The 14,944-nt window shown below is 43.6% G+C and overlaps 1 protein-coding gene across 6 annotated transcripts in view; it reads left to right on the forward strand.

Annotated features, from left to right (window-relative positions):
• Nucleotides 1–6,736: 6,736 nt before the first annotated feature.
• The window catches only part of psd2 (pleckstrin and Sec7 domain containing 2), a 275,923-nt gene continuing 267,715 nt past the window's right edge, over nt 6,737–14,944 (forward strand). Inside the window, exons 1-2 of one of the 6 annotated variants that reach the window (XM_038795692.1) lie at nt 8,098–8,321; nt 9,196–9,326. The gene's annotated coding sequence lies outside the window, so the exon portion shown is untranslated. Of the gene's footprint in view, nt 6,756–7,459; nt 7,524–7,591; nt 7,873–8,096; nt 8,322–9,195; nt 9,327–14,944 lie in introns of those variants that run through there. The other 5 variants (XM_038795695.1, XM_038795693.1, XM_038795694.1 and 2 more) reach the window with 5 other exon arrangements.

A 14,944-nucleotide genomic window follows, 5' to 3' on the forward strand; every position in this document is an offset into this window, starting at 1 on the left:
AGATAGCTAGTACAGCAGGCTGAATTCCAAATTCCTTGGCCGGGATTCTCCGAGCCCGTGCCTGGTCGGAGAATCAGCTGGGGGGGGGGGGGGGGGGGGGGGCACGCGAATCCCGCCATGCCGCCCCGACGCCGGAGAGATGGCAGCAATTGCGGTGCTGGTCGGGGGCCGTTGAAAGCTGCTCCGCGGCGATTCTGTGCGCTTGATGGGCTGAGTTCCCGCCGAGTCCCGCCGGCATCGTTTGCGTATGCTCCTACCCAGCGGGACCTCGGTGTTCTGGCTGCGGGGGCCATCCTGGTGGGGGTGCGGGGGGAGCCGAATGCACTCCGGCGTCGTTCTAGCCCCAGAGGACGGGGAGAATAACTGGGCCTGGAGGCCCATTGATGCCGGAGAATTCGGAGAATCCCGGCCCATGTCTCTGCAGCGGGGGCCTTGTTGGGGTTGGAGGTGGGGGGGGGGGGGGGCAGGAGAGACAAAGATTGTCACCAAGGTTAACATTCCCTTGGTCATCCAAAGTTACTAGACTACATGGTCATTCTGACATGCACTGCTACTAGTTGTGTGGTGGAGACATTCATATGTTGCAGGGCATGGTAACACTGTTGCTTCACAGCTCTAGGGTCCCAGGTTCGATTCCGAGCTTGGGTCACTGTCTGTGTGGAGTTTGCACTTTCTCCCTGTGCCTGGGTGGGTTTCATCCGGGTGCTCCGGTTTCCTTCCACAGTCCAAAGACGTGCAGGTTAGGTGGATTGGCCATGATAAATTGCCCTTAGTGTCCAAAGGGGTTGGGTGGGGTTGCTGGGTTGTGGGATAGGGTGGGGCAGCTCTTTCCAAGGGCTAGTGCAGACTCGATGGGCCAAATGGCCTTCTTCTGCAGTATAAATTCTACGATTCTGTGATCCTATATGGCTCGATGCTGCGAGACTGGTGTGTGGCTGGGTCCTAAAGCTGGGCGTCACTGAGGGATGTGTGGTGAATCTGTGGAACTCTTCATCGCAGAAGGCTGTGGAGGCCAATCACTGAGTATCTTTGAGACAGAGATAGATAGGTTCATGATTAATAAGGGGATCAGGGGTTATGAGGAGAAGGCAGGAGAATGGAGATGAGAAAAATGTCAGCAATGATTGAATGGTGGTGCTGATTCAGTGAGCCAAGTGGCCCAATCTGCCCTTATGTCTTATGGTCTTATGTGTGCCTTTGCTGGGAGCTTGGCTGCAGTATGATGCGGAGCCTGGGTTGAACACAGAGATTGTGATAGGGAGCTGTTCAAGGTTCTTGGGCAGGTGCAGGATCCATACACTCATACCTTGAGATACCAATAGGGCACGGTTGACCTGCAAGGCTTGGAGAAATCACCTGATCCTTTGCATTGGTTAGCTGATAGTCTTACTCGTGAGGCTGGTTTCTCTGAGAGGGGCTATGTGCCAGAGAGGGTTCCAGCGGCTACCGGTGCATGTGTCCTTTGTGTGAGGTTAGGTTTGCTTCCTGCTTCTTCTGCTGTGGAGCTATGCATCTGAGTGCAATGAGGAGTCCGAACAACTGGTGGTCCAGTGATTGAGCATGGCCATGCCCATCCCCTTGATTAGGCTGCTACTATCTGAGGGTTTCTAGATGGATGGGTCAGATGGATATCTACATGATTAGGAGATCTCAGAGCCTTTCAACAGTGAACAGATTAAATAGTCTGGAGCATGTAAGTAACTCCTAAGGTGAGTTGCTAGTCTTTTACAGCAGCAATGGGAGGTTCAGCCATGGCAACTCGATCCGGGTGGGGGGTGGGTCACCTGGAATCCACACCCTTACTACCAGGTCGGTCACCACTAGTCCCAGCATTCTGCACCCTAATTCCATAAACCATCATGTACCCCCCCCCCCCCCCCCCCCCCCCCCCCCCAGCAAGCCCGAAGGCAATGGAAATGGACAATGAATTTATCTCCTTGGCTTCAAAGTCCAAGGTACAAGAACCTCATTTGTAAATACTTGCTCAAAATCACTCCCTTGTGACTTTCACCTGGTAGTGGTGGAGCATAATGGGGGTCTATGGAGGTGGAATTTAGGCTCCAAGTACATTGATCGCATTCAAATGAATGCAAGCTTACATGTTCCTGCCAGCACGGAGCAGGATCGGAGACTGGGGTCTTGCTGCCTGGTGCCAATCACATTTTTGGGTCAACATGGGATTCTCTGTCTGATTGGGATTCCCTGGGCTGGTTCTCCGATCCTGCGGCTATGTCTACAGGATCCGTCTGGTCTTATGACCAAGAAGTCGACGACGCTCCCGCACCGATGCTCCGCACGATGGGGGGGGGGGTCTAGCAGCCGCGCCACGTAAAGTCCCCGGCTTTACCTGCTGATATGGACACAGAATGGCCAGGTCTGTGGCCGCTCATGCGGACGGGGGTGGCCTGTGGCGGCCGCGCCATACGACATGGCGCTGGCCGTGCACGGTCCCAGCCAAAAACTGCCCCCTGTAACCCAATCTCGGGTGACTGTCTGTGTGGAGTTTGCATGTTCTCCCCGTGTCTGCGTGGGTTTCCTCTCGGTGCTCCGGTTTCCTCCCACAGTCCAAAGATGTGCAGGTTAGGTGGATTGGCCATGCTAAATTGCCCCTTAGTGTCCAACAGTTAGGTGTGGTCCTGGGGATAGGGTCGGGGTGTGCGCTTAAGCAGAGTACTCTTTCCAAGGGTCAGTGCATACTTGATGGGCCGAATGACCTCCTTCTGTACTGTAAAGATTCTATTCTAAGTGAATTCTCCTGGAGCTACTCCTAATGCGACTGTCCTCTTGTGTGACTTACTACCATCTGCCAATCTGTGGAGGCACCTGGTGGAACACCATCCCCACCTGTTGGTCGGAGGTCGTGATCCAACTAGAGGCATTGCTCTGCATATGCATATCACCACAATCTGCACGAACATGCGCCCCCTGAAGATGCTGGATTGCATGTTTCCATCATTTAAAGTAACAGGCAGCAGGAGGTTTGGGTGCTGTCTGCATCGCAATCCTTGTGTCCGTTTTCCATCTTTTCCAATTTTCTCCCCAATATCTTTCTACATAATCACAGCCGATGGGTCCCATTTGGCCCTCCATATTTTGAACCAATGTTGGCATGTTATAAAAAAATTGCAGTGAAAATATTGTCCATTAGCTAACTAGAAATCTGAATTTTACTAGTCCCCAGATGGAGGGAACAAAGGCAAGGTGAAGTCATGGTTAAGTCATGTCAAGACAATTCCCAACTGCTGTTTCCTAGCAGTGGGCTGCAAGGCAAATGGCTTGCACTTTCCATGGAGGTAGGAAGTCAATTTACATAAGTAAGCCACAACGAAGGGCTCTTTTATAGGGCTGCTGGCCTTTCAAAAAAGTTGGAGGAGCTTCATGGAGTCGGCCTCCCTGACACAGTCCAGGGTGGGGAGGACTATTGTAGCCAGAGATCTGACTGAGGGGGGGGCTGCAGGCAGGAAAGGCAGCCGCCATGGCCCCGACAAATCCCCTGGTTGGTTCACCCTGCACATGGAGTGGCCTACTGTTCTCAGTAATCCCAAATCTAAATTTTTATTTCCCTGTATGAGGGTGTCTGGATTTTGTGACCCTCTGAGGTCTCTTCCACTCCTGGTGGTGTCGCTGGAACTTCAGGGCTGTCATTTGTCTTCTGCTTACTATTCTTAATTGGACGATGGGCCTGCAGGTGGCCAATTAAGAGGCAGCCTGCAGTAAAAGTGCTGAGTTGCCCTTCTGCAAGTGCGGTCTGAGAACCCACATTTTACCCCGACATTGGTGTTGGTAAAATTCAGCCCGTCAAATATTTGATCTCAATACCAACTTATTATACATTACACTGGTTGTCAACTGTTTCCAATGAGCATGAACGTTGGTCTGGTAATGTGTCATGGCTGCTTTTTTCCCCAGAATTTGTAACATTCTCTTTAGTTATAACAAATAATTTAAGAGGAGACTCTGGAGCAGGGATATCCAACCTTTTCGCATGAGAAGTTACATTTACATTTTTTCTCACTCAAGGGACCAGTGAGCAAATTTTGAAAAGATTGTTATTATGGAAGCAACAAATATGCATTTTTATGAACAATCTTCAAATGAGAAGACTAATTTATTAGCTTACTTTCTTGTCACCATATTGAACACTGATTGAGTGAGATATCTGGCATTGTAGTAGCTACACAAAGGTGGTCGCTAATTCCTAATTGATCTGATGCTGTTAAAACAATTGCCCATCACATATTTGAATCATCAGCATGGTGGTTTCCTGGAGATAGATCAGGTCAACTCGTCCCCAAAACACATACTGAAATTCCCCCTCTATCTCGGCCTCTCTTAAGACAATATATCTACCAGTTAATCAGGAAATAAATAAATAAATGGTCACAGTTACAGGATTCCAACATTGATAAATTCCATGGCATAAACATGTTTAAACGGTTCTTTGTTAATAACAATAGTGACTTCTTCTCCAACCTTCCCACTAGTTTGCATCATCCATTTAGCTTTACGAAGGTGTGCAAAAACAAACATGCTCTCATTGACCTCATAACTCCTGAAAGCAGAAATCATTCTGCACTTGAACACTATTCAGTGACCCATGCTGGAAAATGCATTGCTCAGCATAGGATTAGAATTGGCTATGAGATTTTTGACGGCTGAAACTATACATAAACATCATACAGGACACTATCAAATTCCTGACTGCCCTCTGCAAAGCAGGCAGCCTCTTCTTTGCAGCCTCTCCAACCCCCTGGCAGGCAGCCTCTACCGCTGCCACACCCCGTAAATCTCTTTTCCTGCACCAGATAAGCCTATCAGCAGCAAATATCGGAAAGAAACAACCTGTGATGGAAGAATCAGCTCCTTCAGAATCTGTCACTTCCACTGTATTTTGAACATTGGTCTGCGGGCAGGATAGAATACTTTAGCAGGCTAGAATATGGCCCATGGGCCTTATGTTGGACAACCTTGCTATTGAGTGTAATCAGTGTGCTTGCTGCAATCAGAGGCCTTCTCATGTTCAATTTTTTTCAAAAATATTTTATTGAGGCATTTATAATTTTAACATTTTAACATTCTAAACAACAGAGCAGTCCAACACACACAAAAACCCCGCAAGAGGATAGCCAAATTTCCCCCGCCCTAACTCCTTGCTACCCATACATTAGATTCCCTGCCCTTATTCTTCACTTCCATGCCTCCCCTCTCCCCCCCCATTCCCTTCCACCCCCTGCTGACGGTCAGTTTTCCTTAAAGAAGTCGATGAACGGCTGCCACCTCCTGTAATGAACCCCTTAAGGCAAACTTAATCTTCTCTAGCCTAAGAAACCCTGCCATGTCACTGACCCAGCCCCTGACTTTGGAGACTCCGAGTCCTTCCATCCCAGCAAAATCCGTCTCCGGGTCACCAGGCCAAAACGTCGGCCTCTCTCCCCCCCTGGTCTCCCGGATCTTCCGACACTTAAATATTGCCACCTCTAGACTCGGAGTCACCCTCCCTTCCAGGACCTCTGACATGACATCTGAGAATCCCTGCCAAAATCCCCTCAGCTTCGGACAAGTACAAAGCATATGTGCATGATTCGCCGGCTTTCCCCCTTCTCATCTTCAGTTAACAATATCGTTGGACATATCTTTCAAAATCATATTTTTCTTTGCAAATATGGAAAGACATTTGCATTATCTGGACACTTGAAGACTGAAGAATAGTCACATGTTCATCTTTGGACTGGGAGCAAGCCTGGCTTTTTCCAATAAATCACCTGCCCAACATGGTAGTTGAGGAGGAATGAGCTGCTTGTTTGTTCTGAATGGCATTCACTTTAATTGATGGGGAAAAATTGGCAAAGGCTAATGATTTACTGGAAATCACATGACAGAGACATGCTTTGGAACTGTGGTTTTGAAATCAGTGTGTTTTGGGAATAAGCTGAGAAGGAAGGCTGTCCTAACCTCTCTCCAAAGAGAAAATGCTGGAAACTCTCAACAGGTCTGGCAGCATCTAATGGGAGAGAAAAGAGCTAATGTTTCGATTCCAGATGACCCTTGTCAAAGCCACTCTCTCTCTCTGCTTTGCTGTAAATTCCATGTGTGTGGTGATCAACCCGCTGCCAGAGAATCCTCATCTAAGTATAACTTGTCTGCTTTGGAAACCTGAAAAGCTGAGATGAGAAGGATTGATCCAGTTCTGTATTCTCCTTCGCACTGAATCTCCAGTGGTGAGAAACTCCAGACATCTGCCAGGTCGATTGGCCAGTCTTCACATGAAGGACTCCAGATTGACAGCATCAAAATCCTGTGAACTTCATCCTTTATGTTATAAAGGCCACCTCCAGGTCTGGCATTATCCGTGGAGAGAAACAGAGTTAACGTTTCAGATCTAAATTACCCTCTGTAGTTACTTCTGTTTCTCTCCACAGATGCTGCTGGACCTGCTGAGTTTATCCAGCATTTTCTGTTTTTATTCCAGAATGTGTTTGACTAAGGCTCTGTAGAACTGAAGCAAAACTTCCTTAATAATAATAAAGATAAAAGCAAATTACTGCAGATGCCGTGATGATAAGTAGATTGCCATCTGTATTATTATCTGAATATAAATCATAATACTGTATATATAACTGTTGTAGTTCCAGCATCCAACCAGCAGGTGGTGCGAGTATGCAGGCATGTGAGCTGAACATCATGGGTTCCAGGATAAGGTGTTCGTAAGGAGTTTGTAGCAGTCGCATTTTAAAGTACCTTTGTAATATCTGAATGTAAGTTAGTGTTAGACCATTATTTCCAACTATATTAATCTTAGATATTTTAGTAATTTGTTAGTGTAGTATTAGCTCTTAGATAACACGACAATATCAAGATTCAACTTCAACCCAATCAAAGAACATTATAGATGCTGGAATCTGAAACAAAAACTGCACAATTTCAGCGGGTCTGACAGCATTTGTGGACAGAGATGGGAGCTAACGTTTCGGGTCTGGATGACTCTTTGTCAAAGTTCCTTACTTGTGTTTTCCAACTCCTCTAGATGAAAGCTGACATTTCATTAGCCCTTTTAATTACTCTTGTCGCTGTGCACTTGCTGTTAGTAATTTGGATATATGCACTCCTAAATCGCTTTGTTCCTCCACAGTTCCTAGTCTCCCACCATTTCCTCCTGAATTTTTCTGTGTTTTTAAACGTCTGCTTTCTCTTCCAATTTTGTGAAACTAGTTGATTAAAATAACAAATCAGTCAATAAATGCTTACCTCATTAAAGAATACGTTATTAAGTAAATTATGCATGTAGCCTGTCAGAATAGCAGGATCCATCTGTTAGTATGGGAAATGAATTAATAGAAACATCTTAAGTATGGGCTTATTCTGTGGTTTCTGTGTTGTGTTCTGTATTGTGTTATTGAGGCCAAGAGGATGAAAATTCATCTTTAAGTCTGGTATTGTTTAATAAATACAGCTGCACGCATGATCATGTCCAGCATTTTGCTGCACACCTCAGAAGCAAAATCTACATTGTGCATTTCAATAGTGTGAGTTGCCATCTTATTCATTGTTGCTTGATTGTGCTTTGACCTTGAAAGCTTTGAGACATTGCTTTCCTTACTGTTGATGTACTGTGATTTTATCTTAAGACAAATTTGTAGATATTACAAAATTACCAATGAGCATTTTAGAATTTTTAAGCAAACCTGGAATGACTGTCGAATTATTAGTTTTGGGAATGGTTTAGTTGCATTATTGGGTTAGCAAACATAGCATAAAACTAGTTGATGGAATAATATAGAAAGGAAATGGAGAAGATTTCTGGAATGTGCTACACCATTGCAGCTGATTTTACTGCTTCAAAATGATGAGAACTGATACCTGTTTTAATGCAAGGTAAATTGCTTTATATTTTAAACTCAACCTCTTGGTGAGTCTGTTGAGAGATTATTTTTAAAGATTATTCATTAATTTTTGTATTAATAATGAAAATCATGAAACCCTGTTATTGTGGACTACACTCCTTATGCTATTTGGTGTCCGTCAATACCGCACTGCTCGCCCTTGCAGAATATGTATTATGGCTTTTTCTTGGCGAAATATAGTAATTGCTGTTCACTCTCTTTTCCCCCTTTATGCAAATTCCATGTGCTACATTCCTGCTTAGTTCTGTGACACCTGGAACTAGGACTAGTGCAATGGAGCTTCCTAATTAGGAAGATACCATATGAAGTGTCTGGGCAGGGTTTGGGGGATGGGATAAGCCCCAGTGTGCAGCTGCTGATTATTTTGCATGGTTGGCTGTAGAGAAAAGGGTGTTATGCTGAAGGAGCTTTCTGGTTCTGGTAAGTGCAGATATAATTCACAGTCTTATATTGCAGTCTTATATCATTTGTCTGTAGCACAGATTTTTTTATTAGAGTATTCTGTTGCTCTTTGGGTTGTCGTGTAACAGATTTCAGTGGAACATGGCAAATTCTAGTTGCATTTCACATCTTTGATTTGATATATTATCTGAGCTGGAGCAAGACTTATTGCCGGTGATTGACTCCAGATCTTTACTTACGAATATGACAGTGTATAATGCATTTAAAAACATCTTATATGAGGCATGCTTATAAGGAATAATGCATTGTACTCACGTATTTCTGTATAATATGAACTGCAGATAAAACGAAAGTGAGATTGTTCATAATCTATTTTAAGTTCCACACTGATAGATTTATCTTGCTTTTATTTAAGAATAGGATTCATCTATTCCTATGAAGTTGTGGATCAATCTGGTGGTAGCTGCAGTTGCCAGTTCACATTGTTGTCATGGTGATTGTACTATGAGCCTGAAATAATATAGCTGGATCTAGGCTGACACAGGGTATTGCCATTGAAGAGTTCGGGGTTGTGTCCTGCACGTGGCTTATTTTTGACATGTTAAAGATTAATTTAAGCCAAAAAAGAGAAGGATATTCCATTAGATTTGTTAAAGCTTTACTTATTGTAATTAAAAATAGGTGTAGTTAAAGACAGTTTAATATTTTCTACTGCTCAAGCAATTGCAATATGGGCAAAATGTTTTCGAGTTCTGAGGAACACATAATATTCCAACTAGCTTGAGAAAATGGGAACATGCAACACACAGGTGGTTCTGTAAAGATGAGCATGTAATATGTAAATCTTAATTATTTTATATAATTGTCAGTGTACACTTCAATGATTTTCTAGGTGCATTAGGGAAAAGCGATACTATGCTGTGGAAAGATATCGATACATCTGATAAGTATGTTCTGTTCAACAGCATCAACCATACTTGAAGCAAAATTATGAATTTAATAAAAGAAAAGACTACTTGAAAGGTATCAGTAATTGTCTGTAGTTTACCTAATAATTTTCTCCAAAGAATTTGAAATGCTTTAGATTTTACAAGGTCTACCCATATATTTTTGCAGAAGTTTATATGGTAGTATAACCAGTATTTCCAGTATTTTGAATTTAAAAATGATCCCACATCCTGCTTTTAACAAAATGCAAGATCCGCATCATTAAATGTTTAACTTGTTGATCAAGCATTTGTTTCTTCCAAAGTATTCGGAATTAATAGTTGCAGTCCCATGGCTTTCAAGTAATGTTTAGAATGTTATTACATTTAAGTTTCATTCTTTGTTAATCTTTGATCAAAATATATATTACATTGAACATCAGGATTAACTTTCTACCGTTTATGTGGTTGAGTTTAGAAAATCAGGATTCATATTGCAAATTAATTCCTAGGTTTATTGTTATGTAAAAATTATAAATTTGTTTTATAGGGATTTTTAAAAGTTTAAAAATAGTATGAGTAATATACTACAGTGGAACCTGATTAATTCACCATAATAGCACTTAATCATGAGCCCCTTAAATTTATTGTATACTACCTTTGCATTACCTCTCACTACATGTCTGCATCTGTCCTCCCAGTCAAATTTCACCAATGTTATATTTGTTCTCAAAATAAACTGGCACTGCAACTGCTAATCCAAGCCAATCTGCCAAGTTATTTTTCCACACACCTATTCAACACCATTTCTACAGAGATGAGAAAACTAACCGGCAATGTTCCCACTAGATCTTTTCAGCTATTCCTATGTAAAGATGGAAGCTGTTGACATTCATGGCCATTGATCAGATTGTCAATCACCACATTATTGATCACTGTTTAAAATACGCCCTATGCACTACTAATGACTGCATCAGAGAGCACAGAAGGAAGTTACTCAGCCCATTGTGCCTGTACTGCTCTTTGTAAGAGTTATTCAGTTAGTATCACTCCCCTGTTCTTTCCCCTTAATCCTGCAATTTCTTTCCTCTTCAAATATTTTCTAATTCCCCTTTGTAAGCTCTTACTCAGATTGCTACTATCACCTTTTCATGCAGTGCATTCCAGATCAAAACAATTCATTGCTTTATTTCCTCCTTGTGTTTCTGGTTCGATTGACAAATACCTTAAATGTGTGTCTGACTCTTCTCTGCCACTGGAATTTTTTTTCTTTATTTGCCCTTTCAAAATAATTCCTGATGCCCTTACCAAATCTCTCCTTAACTCTTTTTGCTCTAAGGGAAATGATTCCTGTTTCTCGTGTCTCTCCACGTGACCAGAGTCTTTTATCCTTGGTATCAACCTGGTAAACTTCTTCAGTTAAAAATAATAAATTTAGAGTACCCAATTATTTTTTTTTCCAATTAAGGGGCAGTTTAGCGTGGCCAATCCACCTAATCTGCGCATCTTTGGGTTGTGGGGATGAAGCCCACGCAGACATAGGGAGAATGTGCAAACCACACAGACAATGACCTGGGGCCGGGATCAAACCCAGGTCAGCAGCTCCGTGAGGCAGCAGTGCTAACCACTCTGCCACCATGCAGCCCCTGGTAAACCTCTTCATAAGGCCTTGACATTCATCCTAAAATGCTCAGAATTAGACATAATACTCCAGTTGGGGCTTAACCAGTATTTAAGATTTGGCACAATGGACATGTTCAAATACAGGCTCTGCATTGTTTTCAAAGTTGACAACTACCTGAGATCAACACTGCATGCCTCCAGCGTATAGGTGAACAAATGAAGTAGTTAGAGGACCGTGGTGGTATTGGGTAAATTCTTCATTGGCTGTATTGGTTCTTTGGTGTTATAGTTGTAGTTGTGCGTGTGCTCGGGGGATCTGTGTGATAGTGCAGGTTCTGTTTGAGAAGCTGCTATTTTGCCAAATGATAACAAAATTCTGAAAGTTTCAACTGGTCTCTCGTGCAAAGATTACTCCAGTTCATTAAAAATGAAGATTGTAGGACCATAGATAATAAAGGCTGCATTGTTATTTTAATGTTATATTAATTCATAATGTTAAATGTCAGACTTACAGTGAACATCAAACCGTAGGAAGGTTTCGTTGGATCATTTAGTGGCCAGCAGGTAGGTTTGCCAACATTTAAAGGATGGCATACCTAATGTCGAAGATGGAGGGCCACAGGAAACCCTCTGGCGTGGAAGGTGTTGCAGTCTACCATTACAGATAAGGAAATCCTCAATCCTGAGATGCCCTCTCAGTACTTTGAAATGTTTTGAAATAAAAATAATTGACCACAAATCTTGGACCACCATTGTGGAGGGCGAACCTCTCAAGGCAGCTGTCATGCTCCTCTTGCTGTGAGGACCCCAAAGGCTGACTGGAAATTTTCAGTCCTTTGATCAGTGGCCTTATGGATCTTGTAAGGTACCTGATGCTTGCAGGTAGTTCGCCTTTCTTCCCTTCAGCTGGACTAGGGGATGGGATGTAGCCGACAAACCAGCATGTCAGCCAGTGCTGTGAAGGAGCCGATAGGGAGTTTGTGCGGGGCTCTGGGAGCAGGACCATGGGTAGTTTAGACCAGAGAGCTGAACAGTAAAGATCTGTTATGTGATGGTTATCTAACTGCTTTTGCCTCTCATCAATAAACTACTGTTAGCCTCCATTGTATGTCTTGCGCCACCACATTGGCAACGAGGTAAAAGTTTTCGATCGCAGCTAACATAATCCAAGGATAAATGTCCCTTCTTTTCCTGTATTCTTGGAATCTTCCATTTATATGCTCTTGGTGCTGCCAGGACTGATGGAGCTGCTGGCCTCAGTAAGGGGTAAAAATCCTACTTGGCCCTCGTTTAGCTGCCCTGCGGTACCTTTTGGCTGCAGGGTGGGGTGGTATGGAGCATGTTGCCTCCATGCCAAATTTGCTACTGCGGCAGAGGGTGATCTGGCTGTCACCCTCTATTATTTAGCCCACCTGAATAATTCTAAAAGTATGAAAAAATACAACCACATATATTTCAGACTAAAAGTTCAAAATAAATCTCCCCTTTTCCTTTATTACTTCCATCAGAAAGTCTTTGGCTACTTATCAGGCTCTTGAGGGTTCCTTTCATCTCCTGCACCAAACCAATGTGCCACAACCCTCCGGAATTCACTTTGAATTCTCCTCAGTGTTCCAGCTATTCTCTGAGTTTTGAAATTTCATGGGGGGCCTTCCATTAGCTTTTGACTGAGTGATCCTCCAATTTTTTCTTCAAAACCTCCTGACCTCTCAGCTGAGGCCTAGGTATCACTACATTATCCAAACTATCTGCTTTGAGCCTTCACCTCAGAAATACTTTTGATGGGCAGCACGGTGGCACAGTGGGTTAGCCCTGTTGCTTCACGGCGCCGAGGTCCCAGGTTCGATCCCGGCTCTGGGTCACTGTCCGTGTGGAGTTTGCGCATTCTCCCCGTGTTTGCGTGGGTTTCACCCCCACAACCCAAAGATGTGCAGGGTAGGTGGATTGAACACGTTAAATTTCCCCTTAATTGGAAAAAAATTAATTGGATACACTAAATTTAAAAAAAAAAAAAAAAAAAAAAAAAAGAAATACTTTTGATTTTTGATAGTCTTTTTGCTTCTGTTCCACAGTTGTTTTCCAGCACTTATCAGACTCTTTCTTTCTCTGCCTGCTGAACTGCGAGCTTACACCGATCAGTGTGGGTAATTTCAGCATCAATTCAAAAGACCTTCCGGAAAAAAACCTTTAGCTTTAAAATTGAATTTTGATTCTGGGACTCATCTGAATAATCAATTTCAAATGAGGTTAGGGCATTGCTTTTGAGGTTTACAGTCTGCAGTTCCCTAACTAAATGAAGGGTTACCTGCCGTTTTTATGTCTTTCACCCTCCTAACTGACCTCATGAGCACACGTGGAACCCTTAGAACTACCTTCGTTGAGGTGTTCTATGAATTTCTGAGGTCCAGCATTTTAATTACCTTACGCTTATTTATATAATCTTCCAGAAACTAAAAATTACATCTAAAATATTAGTATGAAACATGAACTAGATGATTATGACAACTGTGATTAATAATGACAGCCTTGCTAAAAGGGGTATTTTCCATAATTCTTTACCGAAAACGATAGATGGCACAAAGCTAAAAGCTAATTAATCATACTCTTCTAGTGACGGTTTAACATTCTTTTCACATTTTTCATACTATCTCATTTTAAGCTTCCCTTTTCTAATAATCAAATAAGAAATGGGGACTGATGTGTTTGGTATGCTGGGTCTGCGATGACTGCGGTTACTGTAGCAGTGAGAGAGAGACAGGCTTCCAACACTTGACGAAATGAAACTCTATTTTATTGAACTCTTAACTATTATACATACTTTAACGGTGGGTTGTCACTATGCTGAGTTGACTGGAGACCTGAGGCTAACCTGACCAGACTATCTTACTACCACATGGTGTATGTGCTAGTTGCTGCTCACGGGCTCTGACTGTCTGAGGCTGCATCCCAAGAGAGTGAGAAAACTAGTGCCCTCTGGCTTTATAGTGGTATTGTCCTGTCTGGTGATTGGCTGCTGTGTTCTGTGTGTTCATTGGTCATCCTGTGTGTCAATCAATGCCTGTCTGTGCACCATCATATACTTGTGTGTATCTTATGACATCTCACCCCTTTTTACAAAATGTGTATAGGTCAATAAATAGTGAGTGTCTGTAGGAGCCTGACTATGTACAAGGAAGTATGTGAGCGTATTTACATGAGTAGGAGCCTGACTATATACAAAAGACGTGAACGTATTTACATGGGAAGGTGTCTAGTGCAGATAGAGTGCACACAACAAATTAGGAAGAAACAATATGTACAGATGTGTAAACGAAGCACAAGGCAATGCAACATTCAGTCCATAATTTCAGTGTCTGTGGCGGGCGACGAATTCAGGTTGACCGCCTCAAGGGTGGGTCAGGGGCCGCCTGCAGTGGAATGGGCAGAGCTGCCTCCAATGTAGAGGGTGGCAAAAGAAGTGGCAGATCGGTCACCTCGTGGAAGGGTGTGTCCTGAGGAATCAGCAGGCAGCAGGGTGGTTAGCATAAATGCTTCACAGCTCCAGGGTCCCAGGTTCGATTCCCGGCTGGGTCACTGTCTGTGTGGAGTCTGCACGTCCTCCCCCTGTGTGCGTGGGTTTCCTCCGGGTGCTCCGGTTTCCTCCCACAGTCCAAAGATGTGTGGGTTAGGTGGATTGGCCATGCTAAATTGCCCGTAGTGTCCTAAAAAAAGTAATGTTAATGGGGGGGTTGTTGGGTTACGGGTATAGGGTGGATAAGTGGGTTTGAGTAGGGTGATCATGGCTCGGCACAACATTGAGGGCCGAAGGGCCTGTTCTGTGCTGTACTGTTCTATGTTCTATGAAACTGGACATCACATTCAGGTGGCGAGCGTGGAAGCAGCCGCAGTGCCCGCCTGTTACGCCGAAGAAAAGAGCCATCATGCATGTGAACGAGAAATGATCTGGGGGCCACTTGCTTGACCACCACAGCTGTGGCAGACCAGCCACCGTCAGGTAGCTGACCAGAGAACGGAGATCTGTGGCGTGAGTGTCATACGCCGACTTGCATTGGGCCCTAGACTGTTGCATTCTTTGCAGGACCGGACAATTGT

The sequence above is a fragment of the Scyliorhinus canicula genome, chromosome 4 (genome assembly GCF_902713615.1).
Source record: "Scyliorhinus canicula chromosome 4, sScyCan1.1, whole genome shotgun sequence".
Lineage (NCBI taxonomy): Eukaryota > Metazoa > Chordata > Chondrichthyes > Carcharhiniformes > Scyliorhinidae > Scyliorhinus > Scyliorhinus canicula.